Source organism: Cupressus sempervirens, chromosome 5, assembly GCF_028749045.1.
Source record: "Cupressus sempervirens isolate cs-2001-9-10 chromosome 5, ASM2874904v1, whole genome shotgun sequence".
Lineage (NCBI taxonomy): Eukaryota > Viridiplantae > Streptophyta > Pinopsida > Cupressales > Cupressaceae > Cupressus > Cupressus sempervirens.
In genome coordinates, this window is record NC_143122.1 from 384,020,934 (window position 1) to 384,047,535 (window position 26,602).

Genomic DNA, 26,602 nt, shown 5'->3' on the forward strand with positions numbered 1-26,602 from the left:
CAAATATGACTTTGCAGCACCTCTAGGTTATCTAATCCTTCATCAAAATTTGCTCTTCCATTCACTTTTTCACACTCACACACACTATTCCACAACTTGAATATCTATATATATACCTTTCAGATTTATCAAGTCGGCTCAAGTATAAGTTACAATAACTAAAAACATCATTCAGCTACATTAATTCCATGAAACAATCAAAATAATAAAATCCTTCACTGGCTGACTTAGCTCGGTAATCTAGTGTTAACCAAGTGAAGCTCGGTAAATACTACTTCAGAATGTTTTCTAGTGTTAACCAAGTGAAGCTTGGTAAACACTGCAAAATCTTGCAAAAGTCCTTTGGAGACCGAGTGAACTCGGTGAGCGCTGACTTTCCTTTGTTGTCTTGGTGAACTCGGTGGAGGTTAACTTCCTGCCATATTTCCTTCGATGACCGAGTGAGCTCGGTAGACACCAGCTTTCCTTTGCTAACCGAGTGAACTCGATAGAAGCTAACTTTCCTTTGCTAACCAAGTGAGCTGGGTAGAAGCTAATTTTCCTTTGCTAGCCTTGTGATCTCGGTAAAAGCTAACTGATGACTAATATGACATTTGTGTAACATCAAAGACAACATTCAATTAACAATTGTATCCAACAATCTCCCTCTTTGGCATTGATGGCAACACAACATGTCATAGCAGAATGAAATTTGAAAACAAGTCTAGCAAGTCTTTTCTTTAGCAAACTCCCTCTTTTAGTAATCTCCCTCTATGAAGGAATTACTTAGCAAACCCTTCTTTCAAACAAATTTCAAAAAGATATGACAGTAAAACTCTCCCTCTTTGACAACACATGCCAAAGACAACATAACTCAAATGAATTCTAATGTACCTTTAGTACTAATTCATATGCAATGTTTTCTATCAATGTTCCATCAACTGATAGATCTTCAACTTGGTATGTGTTGATGCATCACTAAAACTTCGTTTTAGTGAGCTTTGGATGGGGGAGTGACCCCTAACTTACCTCTTAGATACAAGAATGTATCCTTAGGTAATGGCTTTGTGAATATGTCGGCAATTTGGTCCTTTGTATGGACATATTCCAATCTGATCTCCTTATCTTGCACCAATTCTCTAACAAAATGATATTTTATTGAAATGTGCTTGGTTTTGGAATGCATTACTGAATTTTTAGATATGCTGATTGCACTTGTGTTATCGTAGAACATAACAACTGATTCTTTGATTTCCACCTTCATGCCTTCCAACAACTGTTTAAACCAAACAATATTAGAACAGTTTACTGCTGCAGCAACATACTCTACCTTTTTTGTAGATTGGGATGTACAATTCTGCTTTTTACTTGTCCACGAAACCAACCTCTTTCCTAGAAACAATGCTCCTCCACTTGTACTTTTTCTATCATCAAGGTTTCCTATCCAATCAGCATCAATAAACACTTTTAAATCTAGATTACCTCCAAATTTGTACCATAAACCATAATCTTCAATTCTTTTCAAATATCTCATTATTCTTTTGATTTCCATCATGTGATTTTCTCTTGGTTTTGCTGAAAATCTCGCTAAAATCCCAACTGCAAGGGCAATATTTGGCCTAGTATGAACTACATACTGCAACTTTCCAATCATATATATATACAAGGTTTGATCTACTTCTTTTGATTCATCTTCCTTGGTAAGTTTTAATCCAGTACACATAGGAGTTCCAACTGGTTTACAATCTTCCATACCAAACTTTTTCAATATCTCCTTGATGTATTTTGATTGAGTGATGTAGATACCATTTTTATTCTATTGAATTTGAAGACCAACAAAGAATTTTATCTCACCAAACATAGACATTTCGAATTCCTTGTTCATTTGTTCTAAAAATTCTTTGCAAAGATCATCATTTCCTATGAAAACAGTATCATCTACAAATATTCTTTCCAAGACAATTTTATCATCTGGTCCATCCTTTATATACAAGCTACTATTATCATTAGTTCTTTGAAAAACAATTTGAATAAGATAGTTATGTAATCTTTCATACCATGCTCTAGGGGCTTGTTTCAGACCATATAGTGCCTTGTGTAATTTGCAGACCATGTTTCTTTTATTTGGATCAACAAAACCTTCAAGTTGTTCAATGTAAACCTCTTCATCTAGTATACCATTGAGGAATGCTAACTTGACATCCATTTGATAAACTTTGAATCCTTTGTGAGTAGCATATGCAAGTAAGGTTTTGACTCCTTCCAATCTTGCAATAGGAGAAAAAGTTTCTCCATAGTCTATTCCTTCTTATTGAGCATATCCTTTGCATACTAATCTAGCTTTGTTTCTTGATACCTTACCATCTTTAGTCAACTTGTTTCTGAATACCCATTTAGTTCCAATCACATTTTTATCTCTAGGCCTGGGTACAAGAGTCCATGTCTTTTTTTTCTCTATTTTCTCTATTTCTTCATTCATAGCCTCAATCCAACTATCATTTTCTAAAGCATCTTTGATATTTCTAGGTTCAAAATCAGCAAGTAAACAAGTACCTTTCAACTTATTTCTTGTCATGGTTCCTTCAGATTTGTCTCCAATGATCTAATCTGTTGAATGATGTCTCCTAACATATTTTGCTAAAACATGTTCTTTGCCTTTTGAATGAATTTCATTGTTATCCTTTTGCATTTCAACTTCAAGTTCTGGCTATTTTGGCTCAGTAGATATTGGCTCAAGTCCTTCAGACTCAGTAGACACTTGCTCGATAGCATTTGAGTGTAACTCGTGTTGTTGTAGCTCAGTTTGAACTTCCTGTAACTTGGTTACTGATGACTCGGGAGTAGAATATTCCTGATTGATTGCTACTATATAATGTTCAATGAAAACAAACCTTCTATAATCTTTTGGTTCCCTTTTTTTTGAGTGCCTGATCTAATCAGTCTTCCTTTGCCATTTAGCAGTCTTGCTTTTCCATGTATGAATTCTACTTTGAATCCATTATTGAGTAGTTGTTCCACACTCAACAAGTTATGCTTTAGTCCTTCTACCCAATAGGCATTATCACATATAAGTTCTTTGGTTAGAGAGATTCTTCCTCTTCCTTTTATACAACAAGGTTCATTGTTACCAAATCTTACACTGCCACCATCATAGTTTTCAAAGTTTTCAAACTTAGTTTTATCACCAGTCATGTGATGAGAACAACCACTATCTATGATCCATGTATCATTTTTTCTCATATGAGAAATGAGTGTCATTTCCTCATCATTATTAGATTCATTTTTCACAACAATGTAGACAATTTCATCTTCTTCTTCATCATTAGAATCATTAGAATCTTTAGCCATAAAACATGTTTTCTTACCTTTATCTTTGAATGATTTGAAGTCTTTCTTTCCATTGTACGTGTAACCTTTCTTGTCATCTTTATTCTGCTTGTTTGGGCACCTAGCAACAATATGACTAACTTCTTCACATGAAAAGCAGATTAGAGAAAATTTACCTCTGCCTCTAGAATATTTCCTTGGTAGTAGAGCTTCAATCACTTCAAGATCATTGTCTGAACTTTGGTCTGATTCATCTTCACTTCCTAACTAAGATTCCTTTTTCTTTTTGCTTTTCTCCTTAAGTGAAAGCTTGGCTTTGAATGCTGATTCAATGTTCTTGGAAGCTGTAACATAGTTGTCAAAGTTGTCTAGTTCAAATGCAGTCAATCTTCCAACTATGGCCTCTAGATTTATCTTGTGATTTGCTTCACATCTTCTTTCTTGAATTGCAGAAACTCTAATTGCATAAATGGGAAGTAGAGTTATAAGAACTTTACTTATTATTGTCTCCTCCTTGATATCTCCTCTAGATGCTTTGATTGTACTGACACATGTTTTGACTCTTTCAACATATTTTGCAATGTTTTCATCCTCTCTCATCCTCATTTGATCAAATTGTCGTCTTAGACTTTCTATTTTGGCTCTTCTTACATTATCATCTCTTCCATAGATTTCTTTTAGTTGTTCCCACATTTCAAAGGCAGATTTGTAGTCTTTAATGTCATCAAATTCTTCATAACTCAGAGCAGATGCTATATCTATCATCATAATGTTGTGGGTCTTCTTTTCAGCAATATCATTGACAGATAATGTGCCAGATGGTTCTACATATTTTCCATCAAGATATTTTAGTCCTGTATCTCCAATAGAAGCTAGATGAAGTCTCATCAACCCTTTCCATGCTGAGAAGTTGTCCCTATTAAGTCTTGGAATTTCCCTCTTATAAGACATCTTGATCTTTGGCTTAGATCCTTGAAATCTTGTCTTCCAAGCACCAAAATCTCTGATACCAATTGTTGGAAATATAGATGAAGTAACTGAGAGGGGAGGGGTGAATCAGTTACTACAAAAACAAGTCCAAAATCTCTTAGATGTCTAAAATGCTTATTTACTGCTTATACTCAGTAAATAGTGCAGAAATACTTTAACTCGATAAGTTAACTAGTTACTGTTCATCTAGCATTCAAAGGTATTAATATGCATGCAAAGATTAACTAAATGAACACAAGAGACACCAGATTTAACGTGGAAACCCAATATGGGAAAAACCACCAAGTAATTGGTCACCAATTTTCAATCTTCTGAAGTGAGCCCTGTTAGGAGCCAACCCTATTAAAGGTTACAATACACCCTGTTATGTGTGACCTTGTTAGAGGATTTAATCACCCTGTTAGGAGTGGCCTGGCTAGAGGTCTTTAGAACAATTCAACTAAACTGTCACCTTGTTAGAGGATTTACAAAATGGCTGTTAAACCAACTCTGTAAAGAGATTATGAATTCACTATTACAATGATAAGAAAGCAACAATGAAATGACCTGAATGATATACAACTTATCTTTTTCTGATTACAGATCCATGTTCTACTTTTCTGAATCCTTACTGATCAAATATGACTTTGCAACACCTCTAGGATATCTAATCCTTCATCAGAATTTGCTCTTCCATTCACTTTTTCACACTCACACACACTATTCCACAACTTGAATATCTATATATATACCTTTCAGATTTATCAAGTCGGCTCAAATATAAGTTACAATAACTAAAAACATCAGTTGGCTACATTAATTCCATGAAAAAATCAAAATAATAAAATCCTTCGCTGGCCGACTTAGCTCGGTAATCTAGTGTTAACCAAGTGAAGCTTGGTAAACACTGCAAAATCTTGCAAAAGTCCTTTGGAGACTAAGTGAACTCGATGAGCACTAACTTTCCTTTGTTGTCCTGGTGAACTCAGTGGAAGTTAACTTCCCACCATATTTCCTTCGATGACCAAGTGAGCTCAGTAGACACTAGCTTTCCTTTGCTAACCGAGTGAACTCGGTAGAAGCTAACTTTCCTTTGTTGATCGAGTGAGCTTGGTAGAAGCTAATTTTTCTTTGATAGCCTTGTGATCTTGGTAGAAGCTAACTGATGACTGATATGACATTTGTGTAACATCAACGACAACATTCAATTAACAATTGTATCCAACAATTACAACCTAATTAGATTATGTAATCCCTTATAGTTTAATACCACATCAAGAAGCAATTTTTGCATCACACCTTATGGAAAAATCGATGACCCTAAGCCCTTTTATACAAGTATTTTTGTCACTTTAGGGTTATAGTTATTTACAATATTTCAGCCCAAAATTACCAATAAAATATTAACGATAAAATAGGCCCCAATAAAATAGGGTTATGAAGTATGTACAATACTTCCCTAATCAGTCACCACAAACTAACAATCTCCCACTTGGGGACTGATCAGGCTCTACACTAGATAAATTTATTGCACTTAGAGACTGAACCTGTACTAATATAGCTACCACATGGGGCTCCCACTAGATCAAACCACACTGGACTAAGTTTTTCTTTCATTCTGTTTAGTCTAGAAGACCAATCGAAGCTAAAGATGAGGTCAACTTCTCCCTTGTCACTATCTTTGTAAACATGTCTATTGGATTTTCATCTGTATGTATCTTGTCTAGCTTTAATTGTCCATCATCCAAAACTGGCTGAGTGAAATGGTACAACAACTGTATGTGTTTTGTCTTTGAATGCAAAGTAGAATCCTTCACAAGATGAATGTCACTCTAACCATTTATAAACAAATAATTCTCCCTCAGAGGGTGTCCCAATTATTCTAGGATGAACTAAATCCATATCATCTCCTTGGTTGCCTCTATTGCAGCAACATACTCTGCCTCTATAGTGGATAAAGCATTCACCTTCTATAACCTAGAAACCTAGCTCACTGCTACCCCACCAATAGTAAATACATAACTTGTAGTACTCTACCTAGTATAAATATCCCCTGTCAAATCTAAGTCAACATATCCCTGTAAATCAGTAGTAGAACCCCCAAAATGTAGACACTTTCTGAATGTTCCTCTCAAATATATGAGAATCCATTTAACAATATTCTAATGCTCAAGCCCTGGGTGACTAATATACCTACTAATGACTCCCACTGCATGTGCAATATCTACCCTTGTACATACCATAGCATATATTAAGCTTCCTATAGCTGAAGCATAAGGTGCCTTAGACATTTTATCCTCCTCTTCTTGTGTCTTGGGACACATCTCCTTAGCCAACTTTAAATGACCAGGTAAAGGTCTGTTGATAGCTTTAGCATTCTCCATAGAGATTTTTCAACATCTTTGCAATGTAATTAGCCTAAGATAAAGTCAATTTTTTGTTGTTCTTCCTATCTCTACAAATCTTCATACCAAAAATTTTTTTTCCTACCCTGAAATCCTTCATAGAAAATGCATGAGCTAATTGGCATTTTAGCCCCTTAATCTGATCCATGTTAGACCTAGCTACAAGCATATCATCAGCATATAAATATAAAATAATGTAGTTGTCATCATCAAACCTCTTAAAATAAATATAATGATCTGAATGACACCTACTATATCCATGTTCATGCATAAAACTATCAAATTTCAAATACCATGGTCGAGGTGCTTGCTTCAAGCCATATAAACTTTTCTTCAATCTACACACTAAGTTTTCCTTACCTTTGACCTCAAATCCCTATGGTTATACCATATATATCTCTTCATTCGAATCACCATGAAAGAAGGTTGTTTTAAAATCAAGTTGCTCCAAATGCAAATCTTCAATAGCCACAATACTTAAAACAGTATGGATAAAAGTCATTTTTACAACAAGAGAGAATACCTCATTAAAATCAATGCCCTTTTTCCTGTACAAATTCTTTTACAACTAACCTAGCTTTAAATCGTTTCTTACCTCCATCCTCTTCTTTCAACCTATAAAGCCATTTATTATGTAAATCCCATTTACCTACAAGCAACTTGCATAAATCCCAAGTCTTATTTTTCAGCAAGAATTCTATTTCATCTGCCATTGGAAACTCCCGCTGAATCTTAGTATCCACCTACATAGCTTCATCATTACATTTTGGTTTACCAACATCAGTAACTAAAATAGAATACAAATAGGGAGAAAATCTTTCTAGAGGTCTACTTAGCCATGTTGACCCTCTAACATTCACTGGTGTGTGGTATTTGTTACACATCATGAGGAAGTTGTAGAACATCATCTTTTGGAGTATCATCCAGCACTAGATAATCATCTTCTTTCTTCTCATGTTGCTACAATAGATATTTGCAAAACACTTTGTCATTAAACATGACATCCCTGCTTCTTACAATTTTACAATTTTCAAAACCCCAAATCCTATAACCAAATTCATTAATGCCATATCCAACAAATATATATTTCTTTGACTTAGCTTTCAACTTGGTTCTATTTTCATAATCAAAATGTGCAAATTCTTTACAACCAAAGGTTCCAAGAAAAGAATAACTCACTTTCTTACCAATCCATGCTTTCTTTGGAATACCACAACCCAAGGGAGTAGAGGGACCTCTATTAATCAAATATATAGCAGTATTGATAGCCTCTACCCACATGTTTAAGGGAAACCCAACATGTAACCTCATGCTCCTTGCATGCTCCATTATTGTGTTGTTCAGCCACTCCATTTTCCTATGAAGTCCTTGGAATATTTTTTTGTCTATGAATACCATTAGTGGAGCAATAATATTCAAATTCATGATTGCAATACTCACCACCATTATGAGATCTAAGACATTTTAATTTCTTACCATTCTCATTTTCAACCAAGCAATTTCATTTCTTAAAAGTTTGAAATACATTATATTTTTGTCTAAGGAAACAAATCCATACTTTTATAGCTATGTCATCAATAAATGTAACATAATAATGAGAGCCACTAAGGGAAGATACATGAGCTGGTCCCCATACATCTATATGCACAAGCTTTAATCTCTCACTTTTATTTTCCTTTCTAGTCTTCACAAAACTCACTCTCTTTTGTTTTTCATACACACAACTTTCACAAAAATCCATATTAACACAATTCAGACCTAGTAAAACTTTCTTTGAATGAAGTAACTTAATACCTTTCTCACTCATGTGCCCAATTCTGTTGTGCCACAATGCTATATCAAAATCTACATTAGCTAATTGTTCTCCCTACTCAACTACAACAACTATTCCTAAACATTCATTTCTCTCTTAAACTATCAAAGTAGAAGGAATAGTTTGACCTGTACAAAAATATAAGGTGCCTACTTTCACACCTTTTTCTACTACAAGGGAACCTTTTGAAACCTTCCAATTTTTATCATTAAAAGTAACTACACAACCCTCATCACCGAGTTGCCCTACTGAAATTAAATTCGTACTTGGCCTTGGAACATGTTTTACATGTAGTAGCCAACGATTCCCATTCTGCAACTTAATCTTAACTTTTCCCTTTCCAAAAATCTGACAAGGTTCATTATCCTCCAAATAAACAAGCCCAAAATCCCCTTGGACATAATCAATGAAATAACCTGTATGAGGTGTAGTATGAAATGAAGCACTAAAATCTAAAATCCATGAATCATCAACACTTTCTAAAGATAGAAGAAAAGCATCCTCTTTGGATTTGTTACTTACCACATTTTCCTCCTTGTTCCCTTCTAGTTTATCTCCTTCATTTTTCTTTCAAGTCTAACAATCTTTCTTCTTATGCTCTAGTTTTCCATAATACTAGCAATATCTTAGTTCTTTGGATTGAGACCTCTTCCCCTTCGACTTTCCTCTTGATTTCTCATGATTTTTAGAATTATTTCCTCTTGGTCATTCTGCCTCCACTTTTTGTTTTCAAAGTACTTCCTACTGCAGATCCACCTATGGTTTTCCTATGAGTTTCTCACTCAAAATAACACCTATCACATCATGATATTGTAAGGAATTAGATCTAGAGATAAAATTACTCACAACTATTACCAAGCCATTCTAGCTTTCAAGCAAACAACACAAAATCAAGAGAGCCCTAATTTCTTCATCAAGATTAATACCCACAAAAGATAACTAACTATTAATAGCATTAGACTCATTTAAATGATTTGCAAAAAATCCACATTATGCCATTTTCATATTAAATAAATGCTTCATGAGAAATACCTTATTTGAAGCGGGGAACTTTTTATATAGTGTCACTAGGATTTTCATCAACTTTTTTTTCATCTTCACTTTTGTAATGTTAAATGTCACTAATGGTGCTAAGCATAATTGAATTCTTCTAAGTGCATTTTTGTCTAAAATATCCCAGTCCTTATTTGTCATAGTTCATTAGTTCTTAGTTTTTCCTTACAATGACTTTGATAAATCCTTCTAATAAAGATAGTCCTCCATTTGCATTTTCCATAATTGAAATTTCTACCCATTAAATTTTTCAACCTTTAGCTTACTCTCATCTACCATCACTCCCACTCAACTATGAGACTTTCTTGCAAAGGATAACTGAAATACAACCTCACTCTAATACCACTTATTAGGATTAACCTCAAACATAAATAATAATTACATGCAAATATAAACATTATCATAAAATAATAGGTCACAAAGAAGATAACACAAGACACCAAGTTTTAGCATGATTCACCCAAACCCTAGGCTACATCCACCAAACAACAAGTCCAATATTATTACAATTCAATGATTACAACCTAATTACAAGCAATAATCCCTTACAACTCAATACCACCACAAGAAGCAATTTTTGCATCACACATTATGGAAAAATCCCTAACCCTAAGCCCTTTTATACAAGTAATTTTTTCACTTTAGGGTTATAGTTAATTATAATATGTTGGCCCAAAATTATCAATAAAATATTAGTGATAAAATAGGCCCCAATAAAATAAAAACTATGAAGTATGTACAGTACTTCCCTAATTAGTCGCCACAAACTAACAATCTCCCACTTGGGGACTGATTAGGCTCCACACTAGACAACACCTACCTCACTATATAGTATACCTACTTATTCTCCACCTATCATGACCATTTTCATTCAAACAAAAAATCATATAGCTATTATATTTTCTAATCCTATTGTTCCTCCTTCTTCATGATGCAGTGCAAGGTAGGATAATCCCTAAAGGAGATTTCCTAGCCCCTAAAAAATAACCACACAATGGAACAATACAAAAATGCAAAATATGATAGCAATTCATAACTTTTTATTCAAAAAATAATTGATTACATGAAATGTTTGTAAGGCCTGCCTAGTTACATTCAAATTATAAAGAAAGTAATAGTTTTGCAAGATTCCTCAAGATCTAATCCAAACCCTAGCTAGTCTAGATCCACACTCTGATAGAAACCTCCAAGGAAGATCTAAACTTGTTCTCACAAGCCCACCAAACAATCTCCTTGTTTTCCAAGTCTCAACTACTAGCCCTTCTCAAAGTTTTCTCCTCTTCCACATCCTCTTCTCCAAGCTAGATGATATTACTTAAGACTCCACAAGACCCCCTACTTATACCCAACTAAGTCACAAGTCAGCCTAGAAAGTTACAAATTAAATTAACCCTTACATTAGATACATGTTGAGCCATAAGTTGGCTCATAATAAAATAAAAATACACACAACCAAAGAAAATGCCAAGGTTGGATCACACTAGAAACTGAGCATAGATAAATCAGTCAAAATAGGACCAAGACATGACCAAGCATCAAAAGAAAAAATTTCAAATATCAATAATCCACCAAGCATAACCAAGTTCACACCAACATTGCCAAGCACTACTATGTGTATGTCTTCCATCAAATGAGCCCCCTTATTAACTGAGCTACTTGGTCAATACTGCAACCAAGCATAACTAAGCCATACAGTATAAACTGAGCTCCACGTGTATGTTGAATACCTTCAATGATTGAGTGCCACTAGAAAATTATTGAGTAATGATAATCCAATAGAGCACCTCAATTAATACTACATCCAAACTACTCTGTAATGACTAAGCCACACATCTTTATTTTACCAAGTCCCCTAACTCCAAGGTCAAAACACTTTGACATGTAGTATTTCCAACTACCCTAGGATGGTCTTGCATCAAAAACCCTAGGCGCAAAAAGATGTTCTTAATAGGTAGAAGAACATCTTTAGGTATTCAACACATAAATCCAAAATTGGTTCTTCAAATACATATTCTCGAAGTCTTCAACTTGAACACTCTTTCCCTTGTTCCACTTCTATTTTTTCACATCCATCCTTGGTGTTCTACAGGTTTGTTGTCCACACTGATCTCTAACCCTTTCAAAATCCTTCAACTCAAATAGATTTCCAACACTCAGGTTCCTTCTATTGAGTTCTCCATTCTAAAAAAGAATCAAGGAATTATTCATGGCACCTTTCTCAATAGTAATCACATTTTTGACATAATCATGCATAGCCTTGCAATCATACTGCCAAGGTCACCAAGCATTATGTGACAACTACTCATGTCCACAATATCACACAACACTTGATCCTTATACTACCCAATCTAAAAATCAAAAAGATATTTATCCCTCACCTCTAAAGCATGTTCATCTTGCAACTAGCCAATCCTATAAGGACAAGGATGTCTTACTCTTCTCAAACCAAGTTTCTGAACCATCTCCTCAACAACAATATTGTTAGTACTACCACTATCCACCATACATTACACATTTTACCACCATAATTACAATGATTCCTAACCAAATTACTCCTCTAACAAGATTCTAGTGTCCTCTAACCAACCAGTACTCGTCAAGACAATAAATTCTCTCTTTGCCTAGGTTTGTTGATATGGTTTTTAGCCTTATTCACAACAACAACTCTTTTATCACTAGCCTTAAGACATTAATAAGCTCTATTTCCTTCTTCATAACATCTGAAACAAGTACTCTTAAACTCACCTCTACCTATCCTTCTCTTTTGATCAACAGGTTTTGGTTCATCTTCTGCACTCGGTCTAGCCTTTGCCAAGTAGTCCTACTTCTCCTTCCCTCAGAAACTACCTTGATTCTTCCTCTTCAACTTGTCTTCTATCTTTAGGGCATACTCATAAGCATCCTCAACCAAAGAAATATGCATCATACCAACCTCATCTTAAATATTGAATCTCAAGCCATTAATATATCTAGCTACCTTCTCCTTAGATAGTTCTCTATGTCCAGACCAAATAGTCAACTTTTAAAACTCCTCTGTATAATCTTTCATAGTCATATCTTTCTACTTCAGATTCTACAACTTCTTAAACAACTCTAGTCAATAATTAATAGGAATGAACTTAGCCTTTAGTTTAGTCACCATCAATCTCTATCTAGTGATCTTAATTTCACCTTCCTCTTCTCTATCTCATTGTAATTCCTTCCACCAAAGAGCAGCATGCCCCTTTAGCTTAGTCTATGCCAACCTCACTCTGAGTGGATCTTTAATATCTTCTAACTCAAAGTAGTCTTCCAATTCACCAATCCAATCAATCAAGTCTTCAAGATTCAAAGTATTTGAGAAATTACAAGCCTTTATCTTATGCTTCAGCTCTAATTGAGTTCCAAGTCTATCAAACTAACCAGCCCTATTTCTCATAGGTCTCTCCAAACAATCAATTTTTTCCTTGCCACTTGATCCACCAACTTCAAAGCCTTCATCAACTTCCTCATTACCATCTTTAGTACCTTCATGCCAAGGTACACCACCTATAGCACTTATGATCTCAACAATCACATCACTCTTCATCAGCACCATCTCATATCTGAATTCTACTTTAATCTTCACTGAGATCCTTGCTTCCATAGCATCACAGAGATCTCCAATAGCCCTAGGGTCCAATTGTCTTGGAGGAATATTCCAAGATTTCTATAAAATCTCCACAACAAATCAACCAAATCCAACCATTAATCAAATAATTTTCACCCCAAGTCCTAGTGCAAATTACCTTAGCTTCAGCGATCTATCTAAATGCTCTGATACCATCTGACATAGTGAAAGGTAGGATAATCCCCAAAGGATATTTCCTAGCCCCCAAAAAATAACCACACAACAAAAACAACACAATAATGCAAAATCTGATATAATTTCACAACTTTTAATTCATAAAATAACTACTTACATTTAATGTGTTAGGCTATAAGGCCTTCCCAGTGTAAGGAAACTTGCCAAAAAGAGTATAATTGTTTCCACATAACCCACAATAGATATGAAATAAACATGCAATTAAAATCAACATGCAAGTGAATAGACAACATACCCACAAACAAAAAAAATGTGACACAAGATATACCCTAGGAAACCCTCATTGAGGAAAAAACCTAGCTTCCAAAAGCATCCATCACCATGTATTATTTAGAAAAAATGCCATTACAATACAACTATGGAAGCCTTCAAAGCCATAGCCACCGCCAAGAAATCCATGTGAACAAGCATGAATCCACACATCCCATGTCATACTTCCAACTTTCACAAATACTCTCTGTGCTAACCTGTCAAGCCTTGTCCTACTCGACTTTATCCTTATTTTCCTTTTTCCTTTTCTCCTATCTCTACAACTACCCTTGTGGCTACTTATATAGTAGCAAGTCTTACAAAACCATCAAGTGGTAATACATAAACCATGTGCTACCTAACCCATTATCCCCACATTTAATATTGGAATTTTAATTCATTTCCCCAATATTAAATAATTACATGAAATATTATCACAATGTTACAATACAACTCATCAAGTACATCCCATGGGAATCTTTACATGTTTCACATTCATTTAGGTGCAACATTACATAATAAAATAAAATAATACAATATAACAATATTATGCAATGTGTGCAACACCCATTATCTCAACAATCTCCCACTTGTTGTATACATTGCATAGGGTTAATCTGTAGCCACATAAATGAATAAGGGAACAATCCCTCCCAGCACATCCACCATCATGGATCAAAGTACATCATGTGCTCCATCCTAGTACCCACAACACAATCAAAGTATTCAGCATCTCAAATATGAATGATCTCACCTCCTATTGTGCCACTACCATCGAACATACATAGAAGCCATCCAAAGAGAAAGACACCCAACTTGTCACATTAGAAGATCATAAAATCATGTACCAACTAAAATTTCAAGCACAAAAAACCTGATATGAAGGTAATAACATGTATCCATAGTTGTCAAAATATCCATAGCTAAAACATCACCCTCAGCAAGTGCCAAACCCATCCAACTATCCATACCTCCAAAGGTATACCAAGTGAATCTCACATCATCAAAATATCCAATCTATAACCTGCAATCACAAGCATCAAGAGAAATACCTACCACATATATACCAAGAAACTCCCACTACAAAAGATAATGTCAAATCTATAACCAATCCACTCACAACATCTCAAAGAAGTGAATCCATGTAGTCTCAAGGACATCCATAATACATAAACTGATAGCCTACAAGAACAACACTCATAACCAATCTTCAATAGTCTCCCAAGCTATCCACAACCAACAGATGAAAGAGATAAAGTAATAACCATGTCATCTCTCACATGACATATATGAGCACAAACTAGTGATCACAATCTCTAACCAATCTTAAATCCAATGTAAGTGAAAATGAACATCAAAGAAGATAACTAAGACCAAAGAGAAATCATGCAAATCATAACCTATATCATGTCCTTCTACACACACCTCTAGATATAAATTGTACAAGTATGATCTCATCCATAAAACCCCAACAAGAATTCTCAACAACACCCAATCCATACAATATAATTAATCATGGATGTTAGCCTCTCACAAGAAGATCAAACTCATAAACCATTCCTAATCCAAGGAATATGCCCAATATAAAACCATCTCCCAAACTCAACCAACATAAAAATATATGCAAATGGATATAACCAATGCTAAACCATCTCTCAAATGAACCCTCTAGAACTAACTCATGTACCATAGTTGAAGATCCATATCCATTAAAGACAAGCATAAATACAATGCATCTAAGAGAAAAAATGGATTATAACTCTCAAGTAGAAAACTACTGAGTAGACCAAGAGTGGGGAATGAGAACTCACATCAAGATATCCAATTCTCCAACCAAGACTCATTTAAGAACAATCTCCTCTCAAGTCCATATAAGGTGAATGCCCCTTAGACTTCCTACTAAAACCATCAACCATCCCAACAAATACTTCTCCAATCCAAGAGAAATCAGCATGACTAGTGTTTATAAGTATCCATGAGCACTTGTAACCAATCAATCCATGCCAACTCCAAATGCAACATAGTAATATCATGAAGTATCCAACTTATGATCAATGTACTCAATACCATGAAACTAGACCAATATCATTGTCAAAGTTCCAACCATGGCCTCAGGAACATAAACATGATAACATGATCTAAACCATCTCAACCAAAGGGATACGCTGCTCCATATGAACATACTATAACATGTCAAAAATATAAACGCGTATCAAGAGTATACCATGACATAATAATAACACCATCCTCACACCAAGGATAACATGTCAAATGAAAGCATAAACCACACCTTTACCAAGAACTCCATGTGTTCTCAAGATGCAGCCATCTCCACACACCAAGAAGAAAAACCATTTCCAAATACCATGAAGAACCATCTCCATACACCATGAAGATAACCAAGAACCCCATGAGTCCTCAAGATCTAACAATCTTCACACACCATGAAGATAAAAAGTGAACCATGCAAATGTCAAAGATGCTTTTGCAACAATAGGATATAAGAAAAACCTCCAACATCTGCAACCACTCAATAAATATATCAATGCCAACAACTCTCGATCAACTATGATAAAAAGTCACCTATGGCATCATAAAGTTCATTTCCTACATGAAGATCCTCTAGATCTATTGATGAGGCATATTAATTTTTTCATTTTAATATAGTTTTTATCATTGGACTTACTCTTTGTGCTTTGTGAAAAACATTTCCAAAACATTTGTGTGAATATCTTGTGAACTTATGTTAGAGATAGCTAGAACTTACTAAACCTATGGGTAGTATGTATGATGTACTTTGCTTAATATTATACATAGAATGTAGTATTTCATATAAATATTTTAAGCTATCTTATAATATGTGAATAAGAGTAGGAATGTTATCTTGCATATATGTTTTTGATGTTTCTAACTTTCAAGAAATGAAGAGTGATACAAAGGGTGGTGATTACTATATTAAAAGAAGAGGAATGATGGAGACCGATCATGGCAAGGAAAGTGTAGTTCAATTCCTATGGATGATTTGCACCTGTAGAGGAGTTACTATTCCAAAAAATCCAAGAAGACCTGACTTGCTATATTTCCTGCAAGTTGTTATTTTGTTGCTTAGTAATAAATGTACTATGTCATGGTTGATCTCCTAGCTTCTTTTATGGTGATGTTTGTTCAATAATTTTATGTCATTTTTTAATAAGTATCCAATCCTCTATATAATGGATTTGGATCATCTTAGTAATGTGAAAGTAGACAATCCTAGTTTAAGATTTAGAAGTTACTCTTTTTTGTTCTTCATGAATTATTCAGTTGATGTAATCAAAGAAGGATTCTAATGAAAGAGTGATTTTGGAATACTTTTTGTTCTCTTAGTTAGTTGAAACCAACCAAGGGGGCCCACTTGGGAGGTGGAATAGATTTAGGTAGAGTAGATTCATTCCTTGCAATTTCCTATTTTCAAGATAGATTTACTGTATTAGTCCTGCAACATTGTTACTGTGAAAGTTCCTATAGCACTTTCGAAAAATGATCATGGTGGATGTTTTGAGTTGTTAACTAGTTTAGATTCACTTTCCAAAGATTTCTACATTTATCTATTGTTGGTCCAAGTGTGTTTACTATTTTTTTATAGTAGTATAGAATTATTTCATGCATTTTACTTTCCTATAGCATAGGTGTTAAGACTCTTAAAGGAACTTAGTAAACATATTGTGCTGACCCATTTCAAGTCCCACTTCCCTAGGTTGAAAATTCAAGTGTATTTCATGATCAAATAGGTAGTCTTTAGAATAGATATGGTATCCTTGAGAAAAAAAATGGTGTGATTATCTTTGTCTATTATGAAACTATACATTTTTGGTGCCATTGCTGGGGATGGTGTCAAACTAGGAAACTTCATGATTCCTTTATTTTTCTTATTAGTTTGTTAGCTAAAAACTGCAAATTTGTGGGCTTGATAAAAAGTCACCAATTCAATTGCATGCATTGAAGAGGAAGACAATGAGATGAATATGGCAGATTTCTTCCATGAGCATCTATTAATTTCAATGAATAAATTGAAGAAGAAGTTGAGTTGCCTTTTGTGGATGCAAGCCCTAACTTTCTAGCAAGATCTTCCTCTAGAGTAGAACCCTTGGACACAAGTGGTCTTTAGCCTTTTTCTAAAATTTTGGCTAACTTTCTTGATAGTTCTGGTCCAAATCCACTTGTTGTTAACAATCCTATAGCCAACTCTACTTTTCAGCAGTGACCCCATAATCAAATACCTCCAGTAATGGCACAACCTACTTTCCATTTCCTCTCCCAAGCCTTAGAACCAATGCTAATCTCAAAATTATACCTACAACCGTTCTTCCAAAGTTTTATGGCCTTGCAACTGAGGATCCTGATACTTTTTTGTTTGAGTTTGACATACTCTATCATAGCTTTGACTATAACACTAATTCCCATAAGCTCAAGTTGTTTCCAACAACACTAAAAGAATCAACATTATGATAGTTCATGGGCTTAGGAGCCAATGCAACAGGTACCGATGATGAAATATAAACTTTATTTCTTGATAAATACAAAGAGTATTGCAAGGGGAATGATCCAAGAGGAGATGATATCTTTAGAATATCAAAAAAGGAGGATGAAACATTAGAAGACTATGTTTCACATTTCTTGTATACACTATAGAAGAACCCTCAGCATGTGCTGGCTAAGGATTCACAGAAACTAGACTTCTTGAGAGAGGTAAATGATAATTGTCTAGAAGTACTAGACCTAATGGTTGGTGGTGATATATATCAATCTTCTTGGGATGACCTCAAGAAAATTTGTCTTAACTACTCAAGGTCAACTATGAAGAAAGGTAGAGGACACCAGTCCACAGTCGCTAAAGGGATCAATCTAGATATTTCAAAGCTCGAGATATCTAATCTACTCTTAGATTTCAAGCAAGACATCATAAATGATATTGCTACACATATCAACACAATGACTACAAAGAAGAAGCATGCAGAGGCTAAGGTGCAGGTGGCTAGGTACTATACATATTGTTAGAAGTAGAAGAAAGATTGTCAAAGAAAATTGGTCGCTAGTGTGGAGAACCAACATCTTCCAACTGAGTACCTCAAGGTAGAAGGAGAGGATGAACAAGTATTCTCTATTGGTCAATGCCATCCATGGGCCACACGTTAAGGTATGCCTTAAGACCCTTTACAAAATTCAAATCAATATGGTAATCAATCGAAAAATCTTAGTGCCCAAGGTCCTCCACAATATAGTCAACCTAATTGGAATAATACTTAGAAAAATAATCCACCACAGCCTCAATGGCCTCAAAACTCCCAACCTTCCTGGCCAAACTAGCAAAATAACCAATAGCCTAACTAGAATAATCTACAAAACCAATGGCAACCACCCCAAGGGAATTGGCAGTCTACAAACCAATGGAGAGGACCTCAGTAATGCCCTCACCAAAATCCTAGTAATCCACAACTACCACCTCCAATCCAACAACTTACACTAATGCCACCACACAGGGTGTATTCCCTTTGTTTGAAGGGGTAGTTTCTGCTATTTCAACTGATGATGACAATAAGGGATGTTGATTGTGAATTTAAAAATGTTAAAGATTTTTACAATGTGTATCAGACTTTTCCTTCATGGCAGAAGAATTTGTTGTGTGAAATTTATTTGCATAATCTCATAAGTCCACATGAGACAGAGTGGAATCCTCTGCTTACATAGGAATGTTCACCTCAGAGCTTTAATGTCCCAGAAGCATAATGAGACAAATTATGATATGTAGTTAGATACCTATTTAGATCTTGAGAACTCTGAACCATTATCACTACAAGCTTAATCACGCAAGCCTAATGACCTTCTAAGAGACTGATTCAGATTAACCTATGAAAGACTAAAACTAGATCAGGGAGAAAATGTTTGCAGAAAGAGAAAAGGTTTATCAAGATTACCAGACACTTTCAAACTTTACACAGCAAAGAGTTATTGCAGGGCTTAAGAACTGATGGAACTGACTACCAGAAGGTCTTGAAAAGGTTGAACCACATAGCCCTATCAATTATGAGGTAGTTGTTAATAGGGTGGCCAACTATATACAACTAGGAAGACAAATTAGGAAGGAACTATGGATGCCATTGACTTTTAGGCCTCCTACCCTTCTTTGGCCTCTATATGATAATGATGCTACCAGACTAGATCCATTAGTTGAGGAACACCTGGGTGAACATTGGAAGTGCACCAGAGGGTTTTTCTACACTTTTAGAAGTGGGAAGCAAGGGAAAACTATAGTGGGAGACTTTAGAGCTATGGCAAAGAAGTACAATGCTTGAGGACAAGAATTTGAATAATGGAGGGCAGATGATGAGGCATATTAATGTCTTCATTTTTATATAGTTTTTATAGTTTGGACTTAATCTTTGTGCTTTTTCAAAAACATTTCTAAAACATTTGTGTAAATATCTTGTGAACTTATGCTAGAGATATCTAGAACTTACTACACCTATGGGTAGTGTGTATGACATACTTTTCTTAATATTATACATATAATTTTGTATTTCATATAAATATTTTAAGCTATGTTCTAATATCTGAATAAGAGTAGGAATGTTATCTTGCATATATGTTCTGGATGTTCCTAACTTTTAGGAAATGAAGAGTGATGCAAAGGGTGGTGATTACTACATTAAAAGAAGAGGAATGACAGAGACCAATCATGGCAAGGAAAGCATAGTTTAATTCCTATGGATGAGTCATGCCTATAGAGGATTTTTTGATCCAAAAAATCTAGGAAGACCCAATTTGCTATATTTCTTGCAAGTTGTTATTCTATTGCTTAGTAATAAATGTATTACTTCATGGTTGATCTTCCACCTTCTTTTCTGTGATGTGTATTCAAGACTTTTATGTCATGTTTTAATAAGTATCCAAACCTCTATATAATGGATTTGGATCATCTTAGTAACTAAGTAATGAGAAAATAGACAATGTTGGTTTAAGATTTAGAAGTTACTTTTTTCTATTCTTCATGAATGATTCAATTGATGTAATTGAAGAAGGATTTTAATGAACGAGTGATTTTGGAATACTTTTTGTGCTCTTAGTTAGTTGAAACCAACCAAGGGGGGCCACTTGGGAGGTGGAATAGATTTAGGTAGAGTAGATTCATTCCTTGCAATTTCCTGTTTTCAAGAAAGATTTGTTGTATTAGTCCTGCAACATTGTTACTGTGAAAGTTCCTATAGCACTTACAAAAAATGATCATGGTGGATGTTTTGATTTGTTAACTTGTTTAGATTCATTTTCCAAAGCTTTATATAGTTATCTATTTTTATTCCAAGTGTGTTTACTATTTTGTCACATTAGTATAGATTTCTTTCATGCATTTTACTTTCCTACAGCATACACATTAAGACTCTTAAAGGAACTTAGTGCACATATTGTGCTGACCCATTTCAAGTCCTACATCCCTAGACTGACAATTCAAGTGTATCTCATGATGAAATAGATAGTCTTCAAAATATATATGGTATCCTTGAGAAAGACAATGGTGTGATTATCTTCATCTATTATGAAACCGTACATTTATACACATAACCAAAGTGTCGGTACCAAGTGAAACCAAGATCTCCAAACCAAGAAGATAGAAACCAAACTAGGAACTAATCCTACACTGTCACCTCATCATTGTCACTAGCTCCCACTAGACCATTTATCCAAGCTATCCATGACATCATGATGAAAAATCCATCCTCTAACCATGAGAATCAACCAAGGCATCAAACCATAAAAGAACTCAAAGTGCACATCATGAGCTCCTCAAAAGAAACCAAATAACCATGATCCTCAACCAAGAAGATAATACCGCCATAACAAAATTAGGAATCCAAGCCAATGAGCATCATAGATGTACCTATATATCCAATCATGTCATGCCAAAATCTATGGCACCATGATCACATCCGTGAATCGAGCATCTGGCTCTCAATATGTCCAACCTGTTAGCATAAAATAGTCAACCATAATCCTCTATTGTGACTATACCTAGTAACAACATCTCATCCCTTCTACATGAAGAAAAAATCAGCAAATCATATGACTTAGGGCATAGACAACCCAAATCCAAGCCAACAATCTAAATATGCATCAATAATGAAATATCAATGGGCAAGACAACCCATAACCAAGCTATAAATGCAACCTGTAAGTATAGACTACTTACAACACTGCACAACTTATAGACCCAACAAGTCATCATACATATCCAAACCAAACACTGATAATCATATCATCATGAGACCAATCTAAAATATGAATTGAGTATACAATGACATCAAATCTTAAATCTTCAAACATACAATGTCATAAACTCACAATGCCGCCATAGTCAATATATATCATAAACTATTTAGATTAATATATCACCAAATAAACCATGCCAAATCTAAACCAATGTATAGAGCTCTCCAAGAGCTTTCCATTGACTACTCGAAGTGCAAAATCTGACTCTATATGCCTAAGTTATGCCCTAATCTATGCTCAAAATAAATAACATCCAAATTTTGGGCTCTTAAATCTTACAAAATGTCAAAATTATATAACCAAACTAACACCAAGTTGTGGTGCTCTAAATTAGCTTTTCAACACTTGTAAGAAGTCTGAAATCTAATATCCTAAGAGAAAGTTATGGTCATTTTACTAAGACAATCTTTTAAGCATTTTCACTACGATTTTTTTTGTAAAATTTTTTTTGACAGGGTTAAATTTGATGGCCATCATGGGATGAAGCTAAAAAACTCTTTCATTTTCTCTAAACATGGCCAAACTAGGGCATATTGTATCAAAATTTATGGAAACGCTGACCCGGATCCAATGGTGAGGTATGTTTTTACCTATGAGGTCATTTCTACAAGCTCCCTCCTAAAACCCTCATTTAAATGAAACATCCAAAAAACTTTTTTAACCAACAATTTTACATGCCCAAAATATTGCAAAATTCCATCATAACAAAAAACCCAAAACCCTTAGATCTACAATAAACTACTCATATATATTTGTCTTTCTTTTATCCTATCATGCATTCCCATGGATTCAATCTAGGGTTACAATAATAAAATCATAGCTCTAATACCACTTGTAAGGAAACCTGCAAAAAAAAAAAAAAACCATTTCCACATAATCCATAATAGATCTGAAATAATCATGCAATTAAAATTTACTTGCAAGAGAATAGACAACCTAGCCACAAAAAAAAATTGTAATACAAGATATACCCTGGGAAACCCTCATTAAGGGAAAAGCCTAGCCTCCAAAAGTATCCATCACCATGTATTATTCAGCAAAAACACCATTGCAATACAATTGTGGAAGAATTCAAAGCCATAGCCACCACCAAGAAATCCATGTGAACAAGCATGAATCCACACATCCCATGACATGCTTACAACCTTCACAAATGCTCCCTTGGATAACCTATCAAGCCTTGACACACTCGACTCTTTCCTTTTTTGCCTTTTATCTTTTCTCCTATCTCTACAACTCCCCTTGTGGTTGCTTCTATAGCAGCAAGTCCCACAAAACCACCAAGTGGTATTACACATTTACCATGCACTAAAACCATGTGCTACCTAACCCAGTGACCCCACATTTAATATTGGAATTTTAATTCTTTTCCCCAATATTAAATAATTACATGAAATATTATCACAATATTGCAATACAACTCATCAAGAATATCCCATGGGAATTTGTACATGTTTCACATCCATCTAGGTGCAACATTACATAATAAAATAAAATAATACATTATAACAATATTATGAAATGTGTGCAACACCCATTATCTCAACACTTGGTTATGAAAAATACAAAGCAAGTAATAGTTTTACAAGATCCCTCAAGCTTCAATCCAAACCCTAGCTAGTCTAGATCCACACTTTGGTAGAAACCTCCAAGGAAGATCTAAACTTGTTATTGCAAGCCCACCAAGAAATCTCCTTGTTTTCCAAGCCTAGCTACTAGCCCTTCTTAAAGTTCTCTCCTCTTCCACATCCTCTTTTCCAAGCTGGATGATATCACTTAAGATTCCAAAAGACCCGCTACTTATACCCAACTAAGTCACAAGTCAACCTAGCAACTTACAAATTAAATTAACCCTTACATTAAATATATTTTGAGCCACAAGTTGGCTCACAATAGAAATTAAATACATAAAACCAAAGGAAATTTGAACACCAACTCACACTAGAAACCGAACATAGATAACTCATTCAAAATAGGACCAATACATGACAGAGCATCAGAAGAATTACTTCCAAATATCATCAACCCACCAAGCATAACCAAGTTCACACAAGCATTGCTGAGCACCAGTATGTGCCTAGTCTTCCATCAATCAAACCTCCTTATTGATCAAGTTGCTCAGTCAACATTATAGACAAGCATAATCGAGCCATGTAGTATAAACCAAGCTCCCAATATATGTCGAGTACCTTCAATGACCAAGTTCCACTAGAAAATAATTGAGTAATGCTACTCCAATTGAGCACCTCAATTAACACTTCATCCAAACTGCTCAGTAATGATCGAGCCACACATCTTTCTTTGATCGATTCTCCTAAATCTAAGGTCAAAACACTCCAACATGTAGGATTTCCAACTACCCTAGGATGCTCCTACAACACTTCAAGTACTCAATGTACATCCTTTCCTTTATCCATTTCCACCTAAAATAGTATTCCTTTTTCATATTTTATCATTCCTTCTACTTATGATAAATTCCAAACCTTTCACACATATCTCCTAACACCCTTTATATTGAATCTACTATAAATAGCTTGGCTCAAACCATTTCATCCTTGATCAAATAAATTACTTCTCTGACTCAATCCAAGTTTAACATTCCTACATGTGACATTACTATTCATTTATTGTAAGACACCATCAATGTAATTATCGCTCATTACATGGGTATTAATCACTTTGAGATTTATAATGGTAAGACTTTTTCTTTGACTCATGTTAAAATCTCCCAAGTACTATGTAGTGATTTCTCTCTCATTATCATAGGTTTATGGATACATTGTATACTAGAAGCTTTCAATATAAAACCTTGTAATGGTACTCTTTTTGCTTCCTTGTTTAATTGATGCCTTCCAAAAACTTTCTAATTATTTTATCCTATAATTTTGAAATTATATTAGCCCTAAGATCTCTTTAGCTAATTTAATGCATTATAAAAAAAGGTATTAAAGAAACAATGATTGATTTCACTTGTTACATTTAAGTATTTGCGTGCTCATATTTCTTATCCTATCTCTAATGTAGTTATATAGTTTAATTTCATTTATTATATGTAAAAAGGCATTAATATGTGATATTTTTGTCTAAATTTTGCTCACATAATTATGTGTAGTGCTTCATCATTATCAAAATTAAGTGAGTTAGCTTGAGAGAACTCCTCTAATGGTGAGACAGTTGATAAAAATGATGTTATATTTTCAATGATATAACTTTTTTTTCCTAGACACCTAAGAGCTTAATCAAAATCAGTAATAATGAAATCATGTTGATGGGGAAGTGGAAATAACATCCAAAGGTGTGGCTCCTTTGTCATCTATTTTTAGACCTTCTTGAAATTTTAAAGCTCCATTTGAATCTTTATATAATGTGATGTCATAGATGATTAATGATAATGTGATACAAATTCCTCTAATTAAGAAAATTGATACATCCAAACCTTTTATTTAATCCTTTGACACAACTATTTTTTTCAATTCCATCATCATCCTAATTGTGATATTAAAAAGTATTTGTATTTGAAATCTTTTATTCAATTCCACATTGATTCTAATGCTATATATCTATTCAAGGTGATAATTATCAAGGTAATGTATTTTTTTACTACCTCATAACCAAAACTTTCAAATTTATACCAATTCTTTTCATTTACACTGCACATATAATGTTGAGTTGACTTATTCATTGCCTTCTTATTCCACCCATGCTATTGAATATGCCATTGATTTCACTAAAGAAAACTATATTGTTAACTTTGTTGATCAATAAATACCTAAATGCAAACTTTAAAATGGGCTATGTATTAAATTTTATCCCAAAGAGACTATTAAATAACTTAATGGTCTTTTATACATTGTATCAAGGGTTAATGATCTTATTTCTTTTCTTTTTCTTATAGATAGCACATGCATAATGACTTTTATAACAAAGAACATCTTTATACTAGACAATTGAAATGTTATTTCTATGATAAACCTAATGTTATGATCCAAACTTGCAATGGTTTGACCTGATGTTATCTCTCAAACTAGTGTATTTTCTTCCATTCTTCCTCCTAAAGAATAAAATGACCTAATGTCAACTAATCCTTAACCAAATAAAATCTTAAATGGATCCAAATGGAACCACATTTCTCATGACCACCATCCTAATCATTGTGCTAGAGCTTGTGTGTGCTCTTCTTAAAATATTTCCTCCCCTAAAACACCCACTAATTTTTTTTTTAATCTTTGAGCAACCTATACATAACCCAAGGGGAGAAATTTAACTTGAAAAAGATGAAATTCATAAAACATAATGATTCTATTAATATATTATATCCCATTTCAACTAATTTGGATGACAAAGATACTATTGATGATGATGATTTTAATGATTCTAATGAAGATGATGATATTTGTGGTATTGACTTTAATGGTATGCATAACCTTATTGATGTTAATCATGATTTACCAACTATGTTCTCAAAAATACTATCTCTTAATCTTAGTGATGAACAAAGTGACACATGTTTAAAACATGGTCTTTTTTGAATTTTTATTTTTTTTCATCTATCATACTTGATGATTCTCCTCTTAAGTATTTCCCACCTTCCCTAAACACTACAAACCAAGATGGAGGTAAGCTATATGCTTGACTAGATCCTCTTGTATGGTAGATTCTCTG